Source organism: Limulus polyphemus, unplaced genomic scaffold, assembly GCF_000517525.1.
Source record: "Limulus polyphemus unplaced genomic scaffold, Limulus_polyphemus-2.1.2 Scaffold425, whole genome shotgun sequence".
In the NCBI taxonomy this organism is placed as follows: Eukaryota; Metazoa; Arthropoda; class Merostomata; order Xiphosura; family Limulidae; genus Limulus; species Limulus polyphemus.
This window is the reverse complement of record NW_013666035.1, coordinates 460,169-469,096: the sequence shown is the minus strand read 5'-3', so window position 1 is coordinate 469,096 and position 8,928 is coordinate 460,169. Positions and strand designations below refer to the sequence as shown.

Genomic DNA, 8,928 nt, shown 5'->3' with positions numbered 1-8,928 from the left:
TTTCAATTGAATTTATATATGTATTTTATTTTGCTATTTGTTGAAATGAAATAAGATAAACTCCAGTATTACGTGGCAGACAATATAAATGTTGAAATTTAATTTTAAGAGTTCCACTTTAATTTTTTATGACTATTCCAAATTACCTAAAATGATGTTTTAACGTTAAACCTACCGCATCTTCCTCTTTTTTTTTCTTTTCTTTTTACTTGACTGAATATTCTTGTTAATTATTTATTTTATTTGTTGGCAGATTGGCACAGCGGTATGTCTGCAGACTTACAACGCTAGAAACCGGGTTTCGATACTCGTGGTGGGCAGAGCACAGATAGCCCATTGTGTAGCTTTGTGCTTAACTTCAAACAATTACATAGAATATTTCATTTCAAGTATATTCGCTGACTGAACACATTTTGTTTGTAAGAATGAATGTCACATTTTAAACTAAAAGTATGTGATAACAAATAGAAGCCATTGTAACACAAACTCAAAAAACTCTGACGTGCTTCAGGTGAAATATTTTTTATTTTAGTGTGAAATGTAACATGTCTCAGCACTAAATTTTATCCGAATCTGATTATCTGTGAGTGCTTTACACTTACAAAACATTCCAACTTCTTATCTTGAAGGATGTGGAATTTGGAGTTATAAACTTTTTTCCCGAAACCTCCTACACGCCAGGCGAGTTCTTTATAAACTGAGTTAGTCGACTATCACTTGCTAGTAAGATACTTTATAATAACTCAAACAACCACACATACACCAAGGTGATAAACATAAGTCATGAGTGTAAGTTTAGGAAAGCATAAGTTATGTATCGCAAAAGTGATTATTATATAACGATTTGCTCTCTGTAATAGATGTATAAGTTTTAAACATGGTATACGTCCCCCCAAAAAAACAAGGATATACGTAAAGAATAACATCTGTTACCAAAGCACTCCTCCCGGTGTCTCAACGGCAAGCTCGAGGGCTTAAAGAATTAAAATTCTTGGTTCGATCCCTGCACGATGAGCACAGTTCATGTAGTCCTTTGTAAAGCTTTGCGTTTAAACAAACTGTTATCAAAACTTGATCTGTATGCTGATGCTATTGTGGTTTTCAGTGACAATAAACCAGTTATATCTAAAAAATGTTTCGTACTAGAAGAAAAAATCCTATTGTGACACTCTTGAAGCAATAATCACACATTAATTTGCAAAATCATAAATCTGTGATTAGATCAAATGCAAAAACTTTATATTAACACGTTTAAAATCTTTATGAATTGCTACTGCGACATTATTAATAACTAGCTGGAGTACCCGTCCCCTGACGGAAGTTATGTAAAGTCATGATTAATGAAAGGTTATCTTAGGACATGAAAAGTTGCTTCCCTTATATGTAATTGTAAAAAACGCAAAAACTGCAAAACACAAAATGAAAAACTGAAACTTTATATATACCTCGCATGGACCTAATGAACCTCCAAACCAATTTTGGTGAAGATCCATCCACTCACAGTTACATGGAGATACATCTGACAGTACTATTATATTTATATAGACTTGACTCACTAATATACGTGTGGCTGATCCAGTCATGTATTTACGCACCTGCCAAAATGATCTCTTTTGAACATCTAGCAGGATTTTTGAATGCATATTTTATAACTAGTTGACTTATAGTATTTCTTCAATTAACTTTAATAACTTGTAAATAATTTCACTGTTTACATGTTAAGTTGTTTTTTGTTTTATTTTGGTTGTCACTACACACGCTGCTAATGTCGATTACGTGACGTCATACAGTAATTCGAATGTAAATATTACAGATGATGATAAAGGCTCGCGATCTAAGAGTTATAGATATCAAGCTCTACTTAACCGTCCTCACTAATATGTGTGGCAGTAAAAACTAGACATGCTGTATCACTAATATCTGGCAATAAAAACTAGACATGCTGTATCACTAATATCTGGCAGTAAAAACTAGACATGCTGTATCACTAATATCTGGCAGTAAAAACTAGACATGCTGTATCACTAATATCTGGCAATAAAAACTAGACATGCTTGTGTCTCGTATTTAAAGTCATCTTTAAAAAAAGCAACAAGAAAAATATATTTTTTTTTACACAGAAGGTTAATTGATTACGCCCAGCTGAGGAAGTAGAAAATATTTTTTATCTTGCTAGTTTCAGAGTTATTGCCGGTAATGATGTCATACGAATTATTGTTGTTTATAGATACAATATATATATATATACGTATAGACGATTATTACGTAACTATTTTAAAATACTAGAAGTTAATTGTATTTCTTGAAAAATGGAAGTGAGAGAGTGCCGTGGTTTATAAAGAGCTAGAAATCTATCAAATAATATATACCCACCCATCCACCCACAAAAAGACCCCCCCCTTCCCCGAGATCAGTAAAGAGTCAATAAAATAAGAGTTAATACCCGTTTGAATGTTAATCTCGTATGTGTAGGAATAAGGTACGTAGATTCTGACTGAAATAAGTTTAAAACATTTTCAATTACACAGAGAGATTGTTCACTTATGAATTATACACGTAAATGTTTAAGATAATCTATCTTCATGTACCAAGAACTGTATTAGCTTAAAAGATCAAATCAAGTTAGGGCCTTACTATAGATGGAGTGTTCCAAGAAATGGATGGATAAAAGATCAAATATCGTCACCTATAATATCAAATATCAATATAAATTGATATTGACTCAAATATCAATAATGGACTACAATCTTCTTTAGATTGTATAGCGTTTAGTTGTAGTTACAAACAAAAAGTTAAGTTGACTGAAAGTGAATTTCATCTCAGATTCTCCTATGTTAAGCGATTTTATATGGCATATATTTTTTCTATAAAGTTATTCGAGTTATAAAGTTATGCCAGGCTTGAGAAACTTGGACTGGATAATATAATCTTAACAAAAAACCACTATAATCAAATGCTAATGTCCTGAAATACAAAACTTATGAAAGTCCAAGACAAAATCGAAAACTGCTATTTTGACAGAAGTATGGTATTTCAAAATATAGAATCTGTATATTTTTAGGCTGGAATTAGGTGTAAGTCATCTGGTCTGCAAGGAGTTTGTTTACGCCTTATGGCAAAGTATGCAAATTAGGTAGCTTATCCCAGGAATATCAGGATCGGTGTTTGTCCAGCATATAAAAGTAAATAGCGTAGATCAGAACTGAAAATGCCTCCAAACGTAATCAATAGCTGCAAAGGTACGTGGCCACTTTTATTAAAGATATATATCCATACAGCAAAGAATGTTAAACAGTTAAAAGTCATGCGCAACGTTTCTAAAAATATTTCAATGTTCTTCATGCTGTTTGTTATGAATTTCGCGCAAAGCTACACGAGGGCTATCTGCGCTAGCGGTCCCTAATTTAGCAGTGTAAGACTAGAGGGAAGGCAGCTAGTCATCACCACCCACCGCCAACTCTTGGGCTACTCTTTTACCAACGAATAGTGGGATTGACCGTCACATTATAACGCCCCCACGACTGAAAGAGCGAGCATGTTTGGTGTGACGGGGATTCGAACCCGCAACCCGCAGATTACGAGTTGAGCGCCCTAACCACTGGCCATGTCTTCATGCCGAAAGACGAAATTTCGCGAAACAGTGCTTTTAGCTAAATAGAAAGCTTCGAAACTACCCTGCAGGCCAATTCATAGCAACACCTTTACTAACAACGGCCCCTCAGTGGGACAGCGGTATATCTGCGGAGTTATACTGCTACAAACCGGGTTTCGATAGCCGTGTTCGGCAAATCCCAGATAGCCCTTTGTGTAGCTTTGTGCTTTACTGCAAACGACAACAATAACACTAACAAAGTGGAGACTTTGATTACGAAGGAGAACCATCCATCTCAAAACGTTATTTCGATGAAATTAGACATATTTTGTACTGTCAACAAAATATACAAGGATGTGATAAAGCCTCATACGCCACACCAAAGGTTGTTTTCAGGAAAAAAATCAAAGAAAAAACAACAACAAAAGAACTGGAAGCACAGCAATTTCATGCAACCTTATACCTATCAAGTTCTACAATGCAGCTCCAATGGTTCTTTTTGCCTATGGCATGCTTAGCTAAGCGTTATCTTTGAATTCCTAGACATAATATATTATCTGGGGAAGGAAAGCTACAAGTAAGGAGTGGAGTAACATTGAAATTGACGTTCTCTGAAAAAGAGTACCACTAGAGTACCATTGTTCGAAAAAGGTATATAAAGCATTATCTCTGGGGAAGATGTGGCTTTCGGTACTACAGAGAGTTGAGTATCAAGTCGCGGTGGAAAGGAATGTATTAGAACCAAATAGTGGCATTGTTTGGCGTTTTGTGAGTATTGTGATGCCACCAAAAATTGACGTCTTTTAGGTATATGGTTCAGTTTGGGGAACCAGGACTATCAAGTAACAGATCACCAAGAAGTCTTACCACAGCCATGGTGAGCAAAGTGAGACGCATTATTACAGTTGAAAATCCACCAAATCAATAATCAGTGCCAAAAGCTGTACAAGTGCTATGGACAACATTAAGCAGCATTATCAAGAAAGGTCTCTCACTGGAAACAAGGGAAACAGGGCATGTGCTCATCAAGATAAGGCTTCCAGCTATATCTCCTGTTCAGCTGTCGCATACTTCAAGCATCTGGAGAATGAAACGGGTATCCATACTATTTAATACAAAAAACATACCGCTGGTCAATTCTCCAGACGCAGCGCCTATGGATTTCTGTCTGACAGACGCGGACGCTGGGTAATCGTCGTGGCTGTACACTAGATGGATTGTGGGAAGCATAAATGTAGCAGTGGCGTGCTTTTGAAATGATAATCTTACGATGGAGTCTTTTGCGATGGAAACTACGCGCAGGGCTATTGTCAAGATGCACGGCCTTTAGATAGCGAAAGACCGGACATGGCGACATGAACTGTAAAAATCTGCTGAGGCTCTATAATCGTTTTAATACCACGCACTTAACGTCTGTAACATGTGACACTTAATCATAGTTTCCAGAAAAGTAGAAATAACCCAATCTTCCATACGGTTGATTAAGTCAGGGTTATTTTCTCATTTTTGCAGCCATAAAATCATACTTTGAAAGATTAGTAACTTATAAAATCAATCTTATCTTCTCAAGAGTATCAAACATTAAGTTGACCGACAACTCGGCTTCTATACTGTCACAGGAAACAGTGTAATCGTATTCCAGTCCTAAGGGGCAAGGAAATATAGAATTCAGACTGAAGATGATAAACACAGTCACACATCTTACTTCATAATACATGATCATGCTCTCCTACACTGCATGGTAACGTATAGTATCTGTGTTTTATAGAGACAGAAACTATATGCTCAGAAACGTATTAGTTATTTATATATCTCCTGTTCTTTATGATTAATTTGTGAAGCTCTGCATATAAGCGCCAAACCTTGTTCTCTATTCTCTAGACATTATGTGTAGATTACGCCGATCTCTTTCATGTAATTATCTTAAATGAGATACTAATATATATGTGTGTGTGTGTGTTTGACTTGCTTGTGTTATAAGTGTTGATAAAGCCAGCATAGACTCAGCATAAAACCATAACTCCATCAATACCGGTCCTTTGGTTAACTTGGTTATCTTGCCGGTAAGTGTTTTAAGTCATTGGTAACAGATATTTCTTGTACAGCAGTATACAGACAAAAACGTGTTCTAGCAATCTCCTGAAAGTTTTTGTAAAAGTGCCCAACAATGATTGAAATAATTACTATTTCATTATCATCCCATATTCTCAGTTTTAACAAGTATCAGTCTTCGGATTGATATTATCGAACTAAGCTCCCTTTGAGAGGTCTTCTGTCATTAACGTGAAAAATTAATAAACCTAAAATGGATGCTGAGAATGTGAACTCAAAACTAGTATCCGTATTTTTAAGAGTTGATTTTAAGCTGTTGGATTTCTAAGTTACAATTATCAATATAGATGTTTGTGAAAGTAAATTTAAAAATGTGCGACGATCTAAAAACACGACACCTAGTGGAAAGCATTCATTCTCCAATGTAACATGACAACAAAATCCTGAGTATACTGTAAAACAATCCTATAAAAATACATACAATTAACTTATATTTTTCAATCTTAAAAACCGTATTTGAAAACACAGTTAAAAACATTAAAATAACGTGCAAAATACCATAAAAATGAATATATATATAATTAAGTTGTACTGAAATTATCTGTCAGTATTTTATTGTCTAGAACTATTTTTCAAAATACTGCCATATTCACTGAATTCAGTAAAAAACTGCTTTAAAAAATAATTCGTCATCAAAAAAGACCGTATTTATTTTAATTATTATTGGTGAACTACGACACTTAAACATTTGTTTTTATACACAATTGCATTGTCCCTACTAAGGGTTAGCACTCTGACTCTGACCATGCAGCTGACCTGGTCGAAATTTATCTTATATATATATATATATATATATAACATTTTCTAAACACATAAATTGTCTTTAAAAACGAATACTTTAAGGGTTTTTTATGATTAAGAACTTCGTACGATGTATTAATTTGATATTAATAGTACTAAATTGATAAAGATTGTAGCAAATAAGAATTAATATTGATTATAAAATTTTAAAAATTCCGGTCTTAAATTTATATTACATTTATAAAACTATTATCTTTTAAGATAAAAATTGTTTATGTATTTTTAAAATTGGCTGAGGAACAAGACAAATTTTCAATTGTTATACCCATAGTGGCCACGACTATAGGAAAAACAATCAGATGATTTCTGCTGTATTACCAGAACGCAGTTATTCAAAATATACGTACTTAATTATATAAGCTAAGATAAGATTTAAAAAAAGATAAAAACAAGAAAAACTTTAATTCGAATTAAAGATGGAGCTCCTTTCGGCTTCTGATGCGCTATAATCATAATCTGCATACGCCTAACATAAGCTGCACAAAACGTAACTGAAGGCCATTTTGTATTGGGGAGACGTTGTTGCACATACAAAAGTGTAAGACAGAAAAGCCCAAGTAACTTAGGTTTGGTAAGGCTGCTCAGAACACATCCTGCTTTCAGATGTTTCTTTAGCTTTAGATAACAGAATTATTTAATTATTATTATTATTAGCGGGCCAGTGTAGGTGTGCTTGTCATGTTAAAATTTGAAACTTTTTTTTACGGAATTTGAGTAAACGCATTTATGATTTTTCAAGTGAGTGTAAGTATTTTTTTCACACTATAGTTTTTTTTGTCATGTTATAACATTACTGTATTTGCCTGCCTCGTGTTGATTCACCCATATGTCGGAAGGATGTGTTAATAGCGTAACAAGAGCCTGTCGTCTTTTTTCATTTGCATTTTATTCATTATGACTTCACTGAATTCGACTCGAGGAAATAGTCGTGTGATATTTTGAGCACGTATGTAAGCCTTGAAATAAGAGTTTGTAAAGCTTTAGTTTTTTCCCATATGTTTGTTTTAAGTTGAGAGTATTTTTTATGTTTTTTTTTTTTACATAGTTCAACAAGTATATTTGTCTGCAGCGTATTGGTTGTTGCTTTGGGCTTATAAAGCAAACTGAACCAGGGTTGGAGACCATTGGACTAAAGAAAGTGATGCAATATTGTAGGTTTTAGGATTAATCCCTTCTATACTGATTAACGTATGACATTTGTCCCAATTAAAATGTAAGCATACAAAATTCAAGATTTTTACATGTAAATGTTGTAAGGCATCCTTTCAGACCTAAAAGGCTTACATAGATCAATATACAATTAACAAAAATGAAGCATGGAGCTTTTTTATATAGTATGTCAGTTTGCATACGAGAATTCACTAAATACAATACATTCAAAAGTCATGTTTATAGAAACCATAAAGGGTATTCTGTCAACGCAGAGATAACTAACGAATAAAGTTATCTTATGTGGATAAACCATTAATTAAAAATGTTTCTTTGTGAAATGACATTGAAAAACAATTGAAATACATGATAAAACAATTATTTTATGTGGATAAACCACTAATTAAAAAATATTTATTTGTGAAATGGCTGTAAACAAACTTTAGAAATACATGCGTAAGTATACATTTTATATGGATTATAGAATAATTTTAAAGTATTGTTTCATGGATTGACAGTAAAAAACACTTGAAATACATGGTAAAACAAATATTTTATGGTAAATTCCAGTGAAATTTAACACTGAATTGCTGTAGATATAACGGAAGACACCTAAATAAGTTTAACATTCTGAATTTATTTGTGCGGTAAAAGATCTAGCAGTTCAACTCCAAGTCTTTTATTTTACTGTAAATTAAACAGTGAAATGTTTCACAGTGTACGAGTAAATTATATATATAGTCTTAGATACAAAAAAATTCTATTTTAAACTTGCATCATGATTAGGGGTAATGAGATGTTTCCTTAAATTTTATATTGTTCTATTTATTAATGTAAGTTTTCTTTTTCACTGTTATTAATAACATAATTCAGAGAAGTAATTGTGCTAATGTTAATTGTTGTTGTTTTTCCTTTTTATATTGGCTATAGTACTTCTGAAAGTTGTGATACCACTAATGTTTTTACATGTTTCATAATTTTAGAATGTTAAGTAGTGTACTGATATAAAAGTTTCATATATAGTAAGATATATTTTTTGTTTCTTTTTTGTTCTTTTCTGCATAAAAACTTCTACGAAAATTATTTTGAAAACAATTGCGTTCTGAAAATAATTGACGTGACTCGATAAAAAATCAAATAAAATGAAAATCATACAAACAAAGGCAAAGGCATTGGTAGCTCATTTTTTGTGTTTTGCTTTATACATACATATATATATATATATATATATAGTTACGTTTATTCAACAAAGTCGTCCCCTTATAGTAATTAAC

At 33.0% G+C, this 8,928-nt stretch overlaps 1 long non-coding RNA gene across 2 annotated transcripts in view; it reads left to right on the top strand.

Moving 5' to 3' along the window:
* Window positions 1-6,903: 6,903 nt before the first annotated feature.
* Window positions 6,904-8,928, top strand: part of LOC111085495 — a 6,296-nt gene continuing 4,271 nt past the window's right edge. The window contains exons 1-2 of one of the 2 annotated variants that reach the window (XR_002610329.1): window positions 6,904-7,076; window positions 7,551-7,656. This is a non-coding gene — a long non-coding RNA (uncharacterized LOC111085495). The other variant, XR_002610330.1, reaches the window with a different exon arrangement.